Source organism: Jaculus jaculus, chromosome 15 (assembly GCF_020740685.1).
Source record: "Jaculus jaculus isolate mJacJac1 chromosome 15, mJacJac1.mat.Y.cur, whole genome shotgun sequence".
Taxonomy (NCBI): Eukaryota; Metazoa; Chordata; class Mammalia; order Rodentia; family Dipodidae; genus Jaculus; species Jaculus jaculus.
This window is the reverse complement of record NC_059116.1, coordinates 74,651,537-74,668,850: the sequence shown is the minus strand read 5'-3', so window position 1 is coordinate 74,668,850 and position 17,314 is coordinate 74,651,537. Positions and strand designations below refer to the sequence as shown.

General features: G+C 46.5%; 1 pseudogene; it reads left to right on the top strand.

Annotated features, from left to right (window-relative positions):
• Positions 1-16,275: 16,275 nt before the first annotated feature.
• On the top strand, positions 16,276-16,537 carry LOC101617715 (annotated as a pseudogene).
• The last annotated feature ends 777 nt before the right edge of the window (positions 16,538-17,314 follow it).

Here is a 17,314-nt window from a genome sequence, read left to right as displayed (position 1 = left end):
CTGGCTTTACATGGGTACTGGGGAATTGAACCTGGGTCCTTTGGCTTTGCAGGCAAGTGCCTTAACCACTAAACCATCTCTCCAACCCCCCAAATTATACATATATGTATATTTGGTTTTTTGAGGTAGGGTCTCACTCTAGCTCAGGTTGACCTGGAATTCACTGTGTAGCCTCAGGGTGGCCTCAAACTCATGAGGATCCTCCTACCTCTGCCTCCCGAGTGCTGGAATTAAAGGCATGCACCACTACACCCGACTCCAGAAATTTTTAAAAAAATAAAATCTGGGCTTCAGGGACCCAGGTTCGATTCCCAGGACCCACTTAAGCCACATGCACAAGGTGACACACATGTCTGGAGTTCATTTGCAGTGGCTGGAGGCCCTGACATGCCCATTCTCTCTCTCTCTCTCTTCCTCCCTCAAATAAATAAATAAAAATAAAATATTTAATAAAATAAAATCTACTGGGCATGGTGGTGCACACCTTCAATCCCAGCACTCAGAAAGGCAGAGGTAGGAGGATGTGGTGGTTTGATTCAGGTGTTCCCCATAAACTTAGGTGTTCTGAATGCTAGGTTCCCAGCTGATGGATATTTGGGAATTAATGCCTTCTAGAGGGATTGTATTGTTGGGGGCAGTATGCCAGTGTTTGGCACACTCTCCTGTTGCTATGGTCCATCTTATGTTGGCCAGAGGGTGATGTCTACCTTCTGCTCATGCCATCAATTTCCTTTGCCATCATGGAGTTTCCCCTTGAGCCTGTAAGCCAAAATAAACCTCTTTTTCCCAGAAGCTGCTCTTGGTTGGGTGATTTCTACCAGCAATGTGAACCGGACTGCAACAGAGGATCACCATGAGTTTGAGGCCACCCTGAGACTACATAATGAAGTCCAGGTCAGCCTGGGCTAGAGCGAGACCCTGTCTCAAAAACCCACAAAAAATAAATAAAATCTATTGATACAGTTAGTGATATGATCCAGTCACCTTTCAATAGTGCCATCAGCTGGGGCCCAAGTCTCAACACATGAGCCTTTATATCCAAATCATAATACAATTAGCTATTACATGAATATTATTCACTTCTGATCTGGGTAGCATATTTATTTGCAAGAAGTAAGTCAGAGAGTGGGTGCCCCAAAGCCTCTTACCACTGCAAATGAACTCCAAATGAATGTGTCACTTTGCACATCTTGATTTACATGGGCACTAAGGACTTGAACCTGGGTGGGCAGGCTTTACAAACAAGCCCCTTCCTTTAATTGCTGAGCCATCTTCCCAGATCCCAAGTAATTTATTTTATTTATTTATTTATTTGAGAGCGACAGACACAGAGAGAAAGAGGGGGAGAGAGAGAATGGGTGCACCAGGGCTTCCAGCCTCTGCAAAGGAACTCCAGACGTGTGCGCTCCCTTGTGCATCTGGCTAACGTGGGACCTGGGGAATTGAGCCTCAAACCAGGGTCCTTAGGCTTCATAGGCAAGCACTTAACCGCTAAGCCATCTCTCCAGTCCCCAAGTAATTTATTTAATCACTTCTCAGCCTTTTGGCTAAGATCAGATGTATTTAATTATTTTGAGAGAGAGAGAATGGGTGTGCCAGGGCCTCTAGTCACTGCAAACAAATTCCAGATGCATGCATCACCTTGTGCATCTGGCTTTACATGGGTCCTGGGGAACTGAACCTGGGTCCTTTGGCTCGCAGGCAAATGTCGTAACCACTATTGTAGTCAGCTGCACATTGCTGGGAAGAACTTTCAAACCACTGAACTGCATGCAGCGTGGCTTTTCCCTGCTTTCTGTCAGCTGGTCTACGTGGAGGAGGTTTCCGCTCAGCTCCAGCAGGGTTTCTCAGTGAGCCTGTGGCCTAAGCGTGTGGAGTGTGCAGCAGTTAGGTCTTACCGTCTACTCCTGCATCCAGCATTCCTATGTGGGTGCTGGAGATCAAAGTCAGGGCCTGATGATTGCAGAGCAAGCACATTTACCTAAAGAAACAAGATGAATGATTTTATTTTTATTTTATTTATTTTTATTTATGGGGGGGGGGGAGATGGGCGTGCCAGGCCTATAGCCACTGCAAATGCACTCCAGACATGTGTGCCACCTTGTCCATCTGGCTTCTGTGTGTCCTTTGGCTTTGCAGGCAAGCGCCTTAGCTACTAAGCCAGCCCAATGATTTTTATTTTAACAGAGTTTCAAATTGTGACATACCTATAACACCATCATTTTGGAAACAGAGGAGAATCATGAGTTTAAGGCTAGCCTGGGCTACATAGTGAGCCTTTGTTGAAACCTCTCCCACCTAAAACAGCGCCAGGTTCCCTGAGGACCTTGCCATGGACAGGTATAATACTCGTGAGTGCACTCACCTGGCAGAAAGGGTGACGTAGAATTTCCACAGTTTGCTACATCTCACCAACCACACTATTTTTATAACAATGACTGAGCAGGAATGTGGCAACAGTTTTTTCCTCCAAGCATTTGGACAAAACATTTTTTTTTTAACTGAAATAAGTCTTCCTCCTCATGTCCTTTCAAGCTTCCCACCAGTCACCCACACAGCCTGTTTTGTGCATGACAAGTTCCCTCTTGCTAATGACAACTTTTGGGATAGCCCAAAGTCATTTCCAAAGACGAAAATAGCGTTTCCAATTGAGAATTGCACTAAATTTGCTGTGCTACTGAACAGCCCATAGCTGGCTCATTTACACTGAAATATTTCATTTTGGGCTGGAGAGATGGCTGAGTGGTTAAGGTGCTTGCCTGAAAAGCCAAAGGACCTAGGTTCAATTCTCCAGAATCCACATAAGCCAGATGAACAAGGTGGCACATGCATCTGGAGTTCATTTGCAGAGGCTGGAGGCCGTAGTGTGCCCATTCTGTCTCTTGCCTGCCTATTTCTCTCTCTCTCTAATAAATAAAGAAAAATAATTCTTCTGATTCATTCTATTTATTAAAAACATTAACAATGGAATACTCTTTGAGTCAGCAATTCCACTTCCAGGAATATACAGAAGAAATAATTATAGGCATAGAAAGAATTATCAAAATGTTCATCATGGTATTTTTTTTCCTTTTCAAGTTTTTTTATTAGCAACTTCCATGATTATAAAAAATATCCCATGGTAATGCCCTCCCTCACCCCATTTTCCCCTTTGAAACTCCACTCTCCATCACATCCTCTCCCCCTCTCAATCAGTCTCTCTTTTATTTTGATGTCATCATCTTTTCCTCCTCTTATGATGGTCTTGTGTAGGTAGTGTCAGCCACTGTGATAACCAGGATAACCAGGTCATTTTGTGTCTCAGGGGAGCATGTTGTAAGGAGTCCTACCCTTCCTTTGGCTCTTACATTCTTTCTGCCACATCTTCTGCAGTAGACCCTGAGTCTTGGAAGGTGTGATAGAGATATTACAGTACTGAGCACTCCGGCCACTTCTTTCCAGCATAAAATATTTTCTAAAGAAAGAAATAATTCATTTTCCCAGGGGGCAAAGGAGAAGAGAGCTAAGGTATGATGTTTAACTTCTTTCGGAAATTAATTTGCAATGTTAAATGAGGGGGTAGTGATGGAACTTGCTGTTTCCAGTGTTAAAAGACACCATCAAGCCGGGCGTGGTGGCGCAGGCTTTTAATCCCAGCACTTGGGAGGCAGAGGTAGGAGCATTGCTGAGTTTGAGGCCTCCCTGAGACTACATAGTGAATTCCAGGTCAGCCTGGGCTAGAGCAAGACCGTAACTCAAAAAACCAAAAACAAATCAAATAAAAAATGAAAGATGCCATCTCCGAACCTATCTACAGAGAGTGGGAACGTGAAGGGAGCTCAGTGTGCTGGTGCACACGTTGACAGATAGAGGACTGCTGAACTGTGCGTGGGTGCGCACACGCGAGCCTGGGAGCGCTGGGACGGGGGTCTCGTCCTCATGACTGCTACGCATCTCCTTGAGACAGGGTCTCCATTGCACTGGAGGTCACCAACTACGCCAGACTGCTTGGCCCCTGAGCCCCAAGGGTGCTCTGGTCTCTGCTCCTCAGCACTGGGACACAGACACGCCAGCACAGCGAGCATCTTACGAGCGCACTGGGGATTGAACCCGGGCCACCATGCCTGTCAGGCCAGCACTGACTGCAGAGCCGCATCCTCAGCCAGACAGCAGGAGCTTGACTTCGAGCTTAGCCTGGGTAACACAGTGACACCCCACCTCAAAAAGAGAGAAAGAAAGAAAGAAAATAAAAACCGCCAGGCTTGGTGGCGCACGCCTTTAATCCCAGCACTGGGGTGGTAGAGGTAGGAGGATCACCGCGAGTTTGAAGCCAGCCTGGCACTGCAGAGTGGTTTCCAGGGCAGCCAGGTTAGAGTGAGCCCCCCCTTCAGAAAAAAAAAAACAAAAATGAAAAAAAGGGGGCCAAAGAGATGGCATAGTGGTTAACTGTGCAAAGCCTGGCATGTTAGCCCGAATTTCATACCCCAGCGCCCATGGAAAGCTAGATGCACAAAGTGGCACATGGGCCTGATGTTCCTTTGCAGTCACAGGAGACCCTGGGGCACCCATACTTTCTTTTTGTCTGCCTTTCCCTCTCTCAAATAAATAAAATTGAAATTAAAAAAAATAGAGTCGGGAGTGATAATGCACGCCTTTAATCCCAGCACTAGTGAGGCAGAGGAAGGAGGATCACCATGTGTTGCAGTCAGGTTTGCATTGCTGGCAGAAATCACCCGACCAAGAGCAGCTTTTGGGGGAAAAGGGGTTCATTTTGGCTTACAGACTTGAGGGGAAGCTCCACGACGGCCGATAAAAATGATAGCATGCACCATCTGTGCATGCTGTCACCTCCTGGCCAACATCAGGTGGACAACAGGAACAGGAGAGTGTGCCAAACACTGGCAAGAGGAAGCTGGCTATAACACCCGTAAGCCCGCCCCCAACAATCCACTGCCTCCAATAGGATTCAATTCCCAAATCACCATCAGCTGGGAACCTAGCATTCAGAACACCTAAGTTTATGGGCGACACCTGAATCAAACCACCACACCATGTGTTTGAGGCCACCCTGAGGCTACATAGTGAATTCTAGGTCACCCTGGACTAGAATAAAACTCTACCTCGAAAAAACAAAAACAGCAACAAAAAAGGAGAAGAAAATTTAAAGGTCTATAAACATTGCTCCCTGGTTAAAAGTGCTTGCTTGCCATCAGGACCCACGTTAGTCACATGCACAAGGGGATGCACGCTTCTGGAATTTGTTTGCAGTGGCTGGAGGCCCTGGCGTGCCCATTCTCTCTGCCTCTTTCTACCTTTCAAATAAATAAATAAATTTATTTATTGAATTTCTTTAAATATTTAATTAGTAAAAGCTAAAAATATTTAGCATATTTAAGTGCTTATTCTTAGGCACTATAGTAATTTAAAAATATACACACTAGATATTCCAGAATCATGTTTAAATGGGCACAAATACGGTTTTACACTATGTCAACATGATACTACTAAATAGATAAAGTTATAATCATTGACCTAGAAAACATTTAGAGCTTAGAGAAAATGTACTGTTTTCCTTTTTTATTTTAAGTTTAGAGAGACTTTATTAGATTACAAGGAGGAAAGAGGAGAGATTATAAAGAACTCCTGCCCATGAGAAGGCAGAGGGGGTAAAGCATCTGTTTTCCTTCATTAAAAAAAAATTGTCAGGCTGGAGAGATAGCTTAGCGGTTAAGGCATTTGCTTGTAAAGCCAAAGGACCCTTGTTCAAGTCCCCAGGACCCCCGTTAGCCAGATTCACAAGGGGGCACATGCATCTGGAGTCCATTTTCAGTGCCTGGAGGCCCCAGCATGCCAATTCTCTCTCTCTCCCTCTTTCTCTGTCAAATAAATAAATAAATAAAAGTAAAATAAATAAAAATTGTTGGGTGTGGTGATGCATGCCTTTAATCCCAGCACTCAGAAGGCAGAGGTAGGAGGATTGCTCTGAGTTCAAGGCCACCCTGGGACTGCAGAGTGAATTCCAGGTCAGCCTGAGCTAGAGTGAGATCCTACCTTGAAAAACCAAAATAAATAAATAAAATTATAAATAAATAAATAAATAAAAATTCATTTATTATTTGCAAGGAGAGAGAGAGAAAGAGAGAATGCATGTGCCACTTTATGCATCTGGCTTTACCTGGGTACTGGGGAATCAAACCCAGGTCATTAGGCTTTCCAGTTGTGGTGGTCTGATTTAGGCATCCCCTATAAACTCAGGTGTTCTGAATGCTAGGTCCCCAGCTGGTGGCAATTAGGGAATTGAAGCCTCCTGGAGGCAGTGTATTATTGGGTGTGTCAGGACATCCTTCTACTGCAAATGAACTCAGATGCAAGCTCCACTTTGTGTATCTGGTTTTGTGTGGGTGCTGGGGAATCAAACCAGGCAGTTAGGCTTTGGAACACATGCCTTTAACTGCTGAGCCATCTCTCCAGTTCCTGTTTTTCTTCATGTGGTGGTTTGATTCAGGTGTCCCCCATAAACTTAGGTATCCTGAATACTACTCTCCCCAGCTGATGGCAATTGGAAATTAAAGCCTCCTTGGAGGCGATGTGTTATTGGGGGCAGGCTTAAGGGCATTATGCCAGTTTCCTTTGCCAGCTTTTGGCACACTCTTCTGTTGCTATGGTTCACCTTATGTTAGCCAGGGGGTGATGTCCACCCTCTGCTCATGCCATCGTTTTCCCTACCATCATGGAACTTTCCCCCTGGAGCCTATAAGCCAATATGAACCTCTTTTATTTCCCACAAGCTGCTCTTGGTTGGGCAATTTATGCCAGCAACATGAACTTGACTACAACACTTTGTATTGTTTTTATAGCAATAAAAATTTCAAATCAGGGTTGGAGAGATGGCTTAGCAGTTAAGGCACTTACCTGCAAAGCCAAAAGACCCAGGTTTGATTCCCAAGACCCACATAAGCCAGAGGCACAAGGGATTGTACACGTCTGCAGTTTGTTTGCAGCAGCAGAAGGCCCTGGCACACATATTCTCTCTCTCTCTCTCTCTCTCTCTCTCTCTCTGTCTCTTTTTGTCTCAAATAATTTTTTTTATAGACACAAAATAATTTTTTTAACAACTTCCCTGATTATAAAAAATATCCCATGGTAATTCCCTCCCTACCCCCCACTTTCCCCTTTGAAACTCCTTTCTCCATCATATCCCTCCCCCTCTCAATCAGTCTCTCTTTTATTTAGATGTCATCATCTTTTCCTCCTATTATGATGGTCTTGTGTAGATAATGCCAGGCACTATAAAGTCATGGATATCCAGGTCATTTTGTGTCTGAGGGAAGCACATTGTAAGGAGTCCTACCCTCCCTTTGGCTCTTACATTCTTTCCGCCACCTCTATCGTAATGGACCCTGAGCCTTGGAAGGCGTGATCGAGATATTGCAGTGCTGAACACTCCCGTCAATTCTTTCAAGCACCATAATGCCTTCTGAGTCATCCCAAGATCACTGCCATCTGAAAAGAGAAGGTTCTCTAACCAAAAGTGAGAGTAGCATTAATATAAGGGTATGAACATTAAGAGAAGTGCTTACTGGGCAGCTTGATAAGCATAGTATATACATTTAGCCAGACAGCAGCAGACGTTACACCCCTAGGGCTCATGACTACCCTGTTTTAAGTTTTCAGTATCAGGGATGCATTCCCTCCCATGGAGCGGGCCTCCAGTCCAATTGGAGGACAGTTGGTTTCCACCATGACAGACGTGCCACTGTTGCACCCGTTGGCTCATTTGGGCTGGCTGGCCAATTATAAGGCTTGCAGTGTCCACTGTTGAGTATCTTCACTGGGGGTGTATCTTTCTCCCATTGAACTACATGTAGAATGGCTTCTTCCAGCTTTCTGTCAGCTGGTCTACATGGAGGAGGTTTTAAGCTCAGTTCCAGCAGGATTTCTCAGTGGCCTTGCAGCCCAAGTATGTGGAGTCTTCAGCAATAGGATCTTGCTATATCAAATAAATTTTTAAAAAAATATTAAAAAATATTCAAGCCAAAATGCATTGAGGCTTCTGAACACTCGGCGTCACACCAAAGCTTGGTCTGTAGCTGAGCACCGTTGCCCTGGCCCTTGAAAGGTAAAGACACCCCCTGCAGCCAGACTGCTGCCAGTCTGGGTTCCAAGTCCCTGCAGACAGGGCTGGGTTCTGTCATGTAGCGCTGCCCCCTCTCCAGTTAGCACAGCTGGGGGTGCCCATCTGAGACCCTCACAGCTGGGGGTGCCCATCTGAGACCCTCACAGCTGGGGGTGCCCATCTGAGACCCTCACAGGTGAGGTCCGGAACACAAACCCTGGTCCTCACGAGGCCCTCCCTGAAGTTATATAGGGGATCAACAACTGACTGGGGGCAGGGAACATCTCTGCCCTGGCTAGTCACCCATAGGCTAGAAAGCCCAGATTGCCCAGGGAATTCTCAAGAGCCGTCGGTGGTGCGTCCAGCCAGCTAGAGGCTGCAAGACACGTGGCCGGGTGGGTTCTTCCCAGCCTCAGACCCACTGAGGGCGAACAAAGGTCAGGGATTCTGGAAGCGCCTGGCACAGCGGCCCCTAGCAGGCTTTGGTATTTCCTATCTGTTTTAGAAGAAAAGAACTAAATTCTGGGTCCTGATTAAGGGTCGTTCTAGCCTATATGTAACAGATTTGCTGATAATGGCATAATTCCTCCTAGTCCGGCCTCCTCCTCTCTTGTTTTTTTTTTTTTTTTTTGTGGTTTTTGAGGTAAGGTCTCACTGTAACCCAGGCTGACCTGAAACTCGCTCTGTAGTCGTACATTGGCCTCAAACTCACAGCAATCCTCCTACCTCTGCCTCCTGAGTGCTGAGATTAAAGATGTTCATCACCATACCTTTTTCTTTTTTCTCTTTGGGTATTTTGACAAGGCCTTGCATAGTCTGGCTGGCCAGGAGCTCTCTGGAGTCAGGAATGCCCTGGGACTGCTCTGCTTGACTCCACTTCCCCAGGGCTGGCTTAGAGACCCGTGTCCATGTAGCCGGCTCTCCAGCTCATGTTGTGTGCTGGGTCAGATAAAGCTTTGGGCCCTGGAGAAGTCTCCTTTTAATGTGAAATAAGCTCATGCTGTTGATTTCAGGGGTTAAATTTAGATCCTATGTACATACTTGGCATTTTAAGACCTTGTGGTTGTAGCCAGGCACCATGGTTTACACCTAATCTCAGTGCTGGAGCGCCTGTGCGCGCTGGAGACTAAGGCAAGGGACTGAGGCCAGTTTAGGCCACAGAGTTAAGACCTAGAGTTTGTAATCTCTTTTTTAATTTTTTTATAAGACAGAGTCTCATGTAGCAGAGGGTGACCTTAAACTCCCTTCTGCCCATGGCTCCCAAATTCTGGAATTATAGGCACATGTCACTACACAGGGATAGATAACTTAATTTCTGAATAGAATTATTGTTTCCCCTTAACGATGACTGTTAATTTGGGAATGGGGTGCTGGGTGTTGGACCTAAAGCCTCACATATGCCGGGCAAGCATTCTACCACTAAGCTATCTACCCAGCTCTACAATTTTCCTGTTTTATAAACCAAGCCATAAATAGAATCATGGTATTTAAAGCAAAGCCTAATGGATTAAAAAAGCATCAAACAGGGCTGGAGAGATGGCTTAGTGGTTAACCGCTTGCCTGTGAAGCCTAAGGACCCCGGTTAGAAGCTTGGTTCCCCAGGTCCCACGTTAGCCAGATGCACAAGGGGGCGCACGCGTCTGGAGTTCGTTTGCAGAGGCTGGAAGCCCTGGTGCGCCCATTCTCTCTCTCTCCCTCTATCTGTCTTTCTCTCTGTGTCTGTCGCTCTCAAATAAATAAATAAATAAATAAATAATTTTTAAAAAAAGCATCAAACAGCTGGACGTGGTGGCACACACCTTTAATCCCAGCATTTGGGAGGCAGAGGTAGGAGGATCACCATAAGTTCAAGGCCCCCCTTGAGCTAGAGTGAGACCCTTCCTCAAAACAACAAACAAACAAACAAAAAGCATCAAACATGGGCTGGAGAGATGGCGCAGTGTTTAAGGGGCACAGCCAAAAGACCAGGTCCAATTCTCCAGGATCCATGTAAGCCAGATGTGCAAGGCTGCACACGCATCTGAAGTTTGTTTGCAGTGGCTGGAGGCCCTGGTGCACCCATTCTTTCTCTCTCTATCTCTGTCTTATAAATAAATAAAGATCAAATATTAAATTTTAAAAAGACCTACATGCTCTGGAGAGAAACCATATCATAAACATTAAATTTAAGTAAATATCAGAGATGACAGTAATTTCAAGCAGTCTTGTGTGTGTATGACATCCTAATTATCATGAAAATTTTAATTTGTCTTTTTTTTTTTTTACAATGTTTTGAAATCATTTGCAGGAGTTGGAGAGATTGCTCAGTGGTTAAAGCGTTTGCCTGCAAAGCCCAATGACTCAGGTTCTATTCTCCAGTACCCACCTAAAGCCAGATGCACAAAGTGACAAAGTGGTGTATGCATTTGGAGTTCATCTGTAGTGGCTAAAGGCTCTGGTATTCCTATTTCTTTCTGCTTGCAAATAAATAAATGAATACTTAAAAGTCATTTGCTGGTTATATGTGGCCAATGAAAAATGTTCTTGGGCTGGCAAGATGGCTTAGACATTAAGGCACTTGCCTGCAAAACCATAGGACCCAGGTTCAATTCCCTAGGACCCATGTAAGCCAGATGCATAAGGTGACATCTGGAGTTTGCAGTGGCTGGAGGCCCTGGTATGCCCATTCTCTCTCTCTCCATAAATAAAATATTTTAAAAAGGAAGAAAGAAAAATTTTCTTTGCATTTTATGGGACAAACAGGTAAAAGTGACACAGGGTGGTGCCAGCCAGCCTAAGTGAAGGCGCACATGGGACTGGTCACCATTCTGAATTTGGCCACATCACGTTTCCTTCCCTCTTTACCCCCATCTGACTTTTTCTTTTTTAATTTTTTTTGTTTATTTATTTGAGAGGAACAGAAAGAGAAAGAGCAGACAGACAGACAGAGAGAGAGAGAGAGAGAGAGACAGAGGGAGAATGGGCATGCCAGGGCCTCCAGCTACTGCGAATGAACTCCAGACGCGTGCGCCCCCTTGTGCATCTGGCTAACGTGGGACCTGGGGAACCGAGCCTCGAACCGGGGTCCTTAGGTTTCACAGGCAAGCGCTTAACCACTAAGCCATCTCTCCAGCCCTGACTTTTTCTTTTTATCTCTTCTTTCCTTCCTTTTCTCCCTTTTGTTTTATTGTTTGTGACAGGGTCACAGGGGCTGGAGAGATGGCTTAGTGGCTAAGGTGCTTCCCTACAAAGCCTAAGGACCCAGGTTTGATTCTCTAGTACCCATGTAATGCAGACGCACAAGGTGGCACATGCATCTGGAGTTTGTTTGCAGTGGCTGAAGGCCCTGGTGTGCCCATTCTTTTAAAAAAAAAAAGCCTCGCATGTAACCTTGGCTGGTCTTGAACTAACTCAATATGCTACCAAGCCCCATCCACTGCGTGCTGGGGTTACAGACATGTGCCCCCATGCCCCCAAAGGCCTGGTTCTTAGCCACAGTTCACTTCGGGAACCTTCCTAACAAAGCCTTGTCTTTGACCTCTGGAAGTGACTAGCTAACTGTGCAGCCGCAGAGTGCCTTCCCCACCCCCAAGGCAGCATCACCTTCCAGGAAGCCTTGGCAGAGAGGAGCCGCTCTGCCCCAGACACAGGAAGCCTGATTGCTGGGAAAGGACAGTGTGCTCCTCAGCTGTAAATGGGTCATTAAGTGTCCATCAGTGACCAGCGAAGACTCTGTGTTCCCACCTAAGCTAACCTTGAGTGACTGAGGTGCCTTAACCCCATGTTGTGTGGCTGGAGGAAAGTGTCCCAGATAAAGGGCTCCCAGGTGAGAAACAGCAACTCAAGGGGCTGAGATCTGGGCCTTTGCGTGTGTCTTGTTCCTTGTGTGGCTGACTATCCAGGTCAAGTCCCTCCCCGGCTGAGGCCTGCTCCACTGTCAGTGAAATGGGGTCACTTCTCGTCTCTGAATGAGAAGTGTGTCAGGGTCAAGGCTGGTGGACAGGGTTGCAATGCCGGCTGCTCAGGAAGCTGAGGCCGACGACCGATCCTAAACTCAGGATTCCCTGAATAACACACCCAGACCTCGTCTGGAAGTTTAGAAGGAGTGGGGTGGGTGGTCTGGGGCAGTGGCTCGCTGGGGGAGTGCTTGCCCAAAGTGCACAAGGCCCTGGGATCCTCAACACCACTTAAAAAAATTGTCAGACCCAGGTGTGGTGGCTCACACCTAGAATCCAGCACTCAGGAGACGGAGGTAGGGTCTCAGGGCTGGCTGTGAGTTTCAGAACAGCTTGGGATGATACAGAATGAGTTCCAGGTCAGCCTGGGCTAGAGTGAGATCTTACCTTGAAAACCACGCTTTTAATCCCAACACTGGAGCACTTGGGAGGCAAAGAAAGGAGATCAGTGTGAGTTCAAGGTCAGACTGAGACTGCATAGTGAATTCCAGGTTAGCCTGGGCTACAGAGAGACTCTACTGTTTTGTTTTGTTTTTTTTTTTAAAGAGGGCTGGAGAGATGGCTCAACAATTAAGGCACTTGCCTGCAATGCCTAAGAACCCAGTTTGATTCTCCAGTACCCACTTAAAGCCAGTTGCACAAGGTGGCACATGAATCTGGAGTTCATTTGCAGCAGCTGGAAGCACACTCATTCTCTCTGCCTCTTCTCTCTGTCTCTCTCTCCTGCAGAGCAATAAATAAATAAAATACATATTTAAAATAACAAGAAAAATGTGTTAGGATGTATAGAATAAAAAATATGAAATCTGTTTGTAACAATAAAAGGAAAAACTACAACCCAGGCATGGTGGCGCATGCCTTTAATCTCAGCACTTGGGAGGCAGAGGTAGGAGGATTGCTGTGAGTTCAAGACCACCCTGAGACTACAGAGTGAATTCCAGGTCAGCCTGGGCTACAGCAAGACCCTGCCTTGAAAACCATAAAAAAAAAAAAAGAAAGAAAGAAAAAGAAAAACTACACAGCAAAGGACACAATTCACAGAGCCATGACATAGCTGACAAAATGAAAGCATTTGTAAACTATATATTATCAGAAAGTTGGTTTCCAGGATATATAAATAACTGAAAATTAGACAGCAAAAATAATGAACCAACGAAACAAACAAAAAAAAAAGCTGTAAAATGGGGAACAGTGCTAGATAAGCATTTATTGGAAGAGAAATGCCCCCATCACCTTAGGGAAATTAAAATCAAGTTAGAAGTGGTACTCCTAAAACATCCCTCCAGCCCTTGTTTTGATTTTTAAAAAAAAATTATGTATTTGGGCTGGAGGGATGTTTTAGCGGTTAAGGTGCTTGCCTGTGAAGCCTAAGGACCCATGTTCAACTCTCCAAATTCCACATAAACCAGATGCACAAAGGTGAGGCAAGTGCATGGTCATGCATGCCCACGTGGTGGCACAAGCATCTGGAGTTTGATTGTGGTGGCTGAGGCCCTGGTGTACCATCCCCTCCCTCTCTCTAAATAAAATAATAAAATAAAATAAAAATAAAAATTTACTTATTTATTTAGGGTGTGCTGTAGTTACCTTCTGGTTGCTGGGACAAAGCACCTGACCAAAAGCAGCTGGAGGGAGGAAAGTTGTTTTTTTTTTTTTTTGGTTTTTCGAGGTAGGGTCTCACTCTGGCTCAGGCTGACCTGGAATTCACTATGTAGTCTCAGGGTGGCCTCGAACTCTCAGAGATCCTCCTACCTCTGCCTCCCAAGTGCTGGGATTAAAGGCATGCGCCACCACGCCCGACTACGGAAAGTTGTTTCTTTTGGCTTACTGTCTTGAGGGGAAGTGCCAGGACGGCAGAGGAAAGATGGCAGCGTAGAGGGTGGACAGCATGTCCTTAACAACATCAGGTGGACAACAGCAGTAGCAGCGTGAGCCAAACTCTGGCAAGGGGAGCTGGCTGTAACACTGCATCCCCCACAACACACCTCCGGCCTCCCTCTCCCGAACTGTCATCAGCTAGGAATGAAGCACTCGAGAGGCGGGGGACACTTGGGGTCTAGCTGTGTGTCTCCATGGTCACTCTCGTGATAGCTTCATCCTGTCTCATGCACAGCTCCTGGATTTGTTTTCCTGCATGTGTGTGTGGTGTGTATACGTGCTTGTGTGCGTGCGGGTGCATGTGCCGTGTGTGTGCAGAGCAGAGGACAGTCTTGGGTCACCTTCAGGTATGTCATTCACCTCTTTGAGACAGGGTCTGTCATTGGCCCAGGGCTCATTAATTAGGCTACACTGAGTAGCCAGCAGCTCCACCGTCTCCACCTCCCCTCCGCCTAACCCGCGTTTCCCTGAGCTCTGGGGACCACACCCAGGTCATCGTATTGCAAGGCAAGCATTCTACTGGCTGAGCTATCTCTCCTGTCCTCTGGTTGTTGACTTTGAACTGCGATTTTATATTGGCTTTCTTCCTTCCTTCTTTTCTTTTCTTTTCTTTTCTTTTCTTTTCTTTTCTTTTCTTTTCTTTTCTTTTCTTTTCTTTCCTTCCTTCCTTCCTTCCTTCCTTCCTTCCTTTCTCTCTCTCTCTCTCTCTCTCTCTCTCTTTCTTTCTTTCTTTTTTATATGAGAGTGGCAGAGAGGGAGGGAGAGAGAGAAATGGGCGCACCAGGCCCTCCAGCCACTGCAAACGAACTCCAGCTGCATGCGCCACCTTGTGCATCTGGCTTACGTGGGTGCTGGGGGATGGAGCCTCGAACTGGGGTCCTTAGGCATCACAGGCAAGTGCTTAACCACTAAGCAGTCTCTCCAGCCCTACACTGGGTTTCTGATCTAATCTCTCTCTCTCCCCCTGTGATGGATGCGGAAGGACACCAGCTTTTCTAACGATGTCCTGGAAGAAAGTCATCAATGCAATTGCATGTGAAGGGACGCCAGAGTGCAACTTATCAGTCCCTTCATTTCACATACTAGAGAGGAAAAGTGACAACGACTCACTTTGTCAGTGGTAAACCCAGTCCGAGAAGCCCAGTTTCCCGCCGCACGAGGCACCCACAGGGCTCCCAGGTGGAGAAGGGAGCTCACCAGACGAGCCCCGCTGGGTGCTTGGTGGAGAAAATGGACTTCGGACTCAGGCCTGCACTAAGCTGTGGCAGGTAAAATCTACCTTTTACAAACTCGGTTATGTCTTAAAAGACTGTTTTGTGTGTGTGTGGGTGGGGGAGAGAGAGAGAGAGAGAGAGAGAGAGAGGGAGAGAAAGAGGATGTATGCATGTGTGCATGCATGTGAACACGTGCTGCGGACAGAACCCAGAGCTTTGTACATGCTGTGAAATGCTGTCCGATTGAACCACAGCCCAGCCTCAATTATGTCTTGAATGTACTCAGAAAAACAGGCTGTCTTCAGAGTTTCCATTTTGTCACTGAAAATCATCTCTAATCTGCATGTTATTTAGGGGGATAGGGGAAATAAATTCAGACGTTCACCTTGGGGATTCCTTCCGGCTGCCCGCCCCTGCTGGATGCCAACCTCAGCTGCCACTAGCCTCGTACTCTGCTCCACCCACCGGCTTTCTCTGCCACTCAGACCCCTAGAGTTTACATGGCAGAGGCACTTGTCACCCCGGGCTAGAATGTGACTGACCTTGCCTCAAAAATCGAACAAACAAGAAAAATAGCCAGTCTAACTGAAACTAGAGTAAGGCCCGGCTGGCTATTAAGCCAGTCCTCTAGGTGGTTACACTGTCCAATCAGATTAAGACGCTCTGTCCTTAGGACCTCAGGGAAGGGGGGGATGGTGGCTCACACCTATAATCCCAGCCCTTGGGAGGCTGAGGCAAGAGGATTTCAAACCATCTCAGGCTGCGCAACAAGACTCTGTGACAATAAAATGAACACAACCCAAGGACCTCAGGATACCAGCTTCTGCCGCTGACTGTTGCCCTAATGATAATTGGAGGAAGGCTGAGTCTGGCCATGTTTTCTCCTGACTCCTACAATTAGGCTAGCGTTTTCCAATACCCCTGGTGTGCCAAGAGCTCCCTAGGGGCAGAGCAGTTCTCCAATCGGTGTGCATTAGACTGAGAACAGAAGTGTCCTGAGCCACAGTTGAAAGTTTGGTAATGGTGAAATTACATGGTTCTCTGACTCCTACCATAGCGTCAATCCTCCTGGGACTATATTCTCAATTAAAAATGGCTTGAGGGAGGAGGTTGTGGCCTTGGCAGTTTCAAGGAGATTCGAGCTCCAGTCAGAATGACTGAGGTTGTTTGCAACGCCCGTCTGGAGAAGAGAAGTCCACGTGAAGTGCAACCCCGATGACAACCATTGGGTCCTTAAGAAACTGGTCGTAGCTCAAAGTGGCACCCGTTGGAACAAGATGGTTCAGAAGTGGTACACGATTTTTAAGGACCACGTGTCTCTTTACGAGATCCATGGTGGAATGAACCTGGAGCTTTGTTACCAATGGAGCAGAATTCTTTCCCCAGCCTGGCTGCCCTGGTGTGGATGCTTTTAACAATTCACACAAATAAAAACTTAGATGCTGATGGCTTAGTGCTTAAGGCGCTGGCCTGCAAAGCCAAAGGACCCAGGTTCCTGGTTCAACTTCCCAGGACCCACGTAAGCCAAATGGGCAAGGTGGCACATGTGTCTGGAGTTCATTTGCAGTGGCTGGAGGCCCTGGTGCCCCCATTTTCTCTCTCTCTCTCTGCTTCTTTCTCAAATAAAAATAAATAAAAATTTAAAAATGGCTTGAAATCCTTTGTTCAGGACTGGAAACCAGAGAGACAGTGCCACTCCCTCTGCCCACCTCCCTCGAGCACTGGCTGGGCTGAGTTTATTTAGCTCTGGATGGCCCAATAGACGCTTCTCCTCAGCTCGTCCCCTCACAGGGAATTCTCTAGGCCAGCTTCTCCAGTCTATTATTCTGTATCAGGAGTCTTGAGGCTCCTTGCCAAAATACCAATATATGCCAATGCAGCAATAAATTTTTGAGATATTCCTGAGTTCTTGACTTACACATTTAAATAATTGAAATCCACAGACCAGAGTCTGAGACTTACAGAGGCGTTATTAAGAGCAGGAAGCCAGTGTGGCGGCAATCTCGGTATTCCCAGAGGCAGAGGTGGGAGGACCGCTGTGAGTTCAAAGCTATCCTGAGACCACATAGTGAATTCCAGGGCAGCCTGGGCTAGAGACCCTACCTCGAAAAACAAACAAAAAATCCCTGAGAGGGAAGGAAGTGCAGAGAGCTCATGCGTGTGGAAGGTAAGGAGAGGGGGAGGAGAGGACC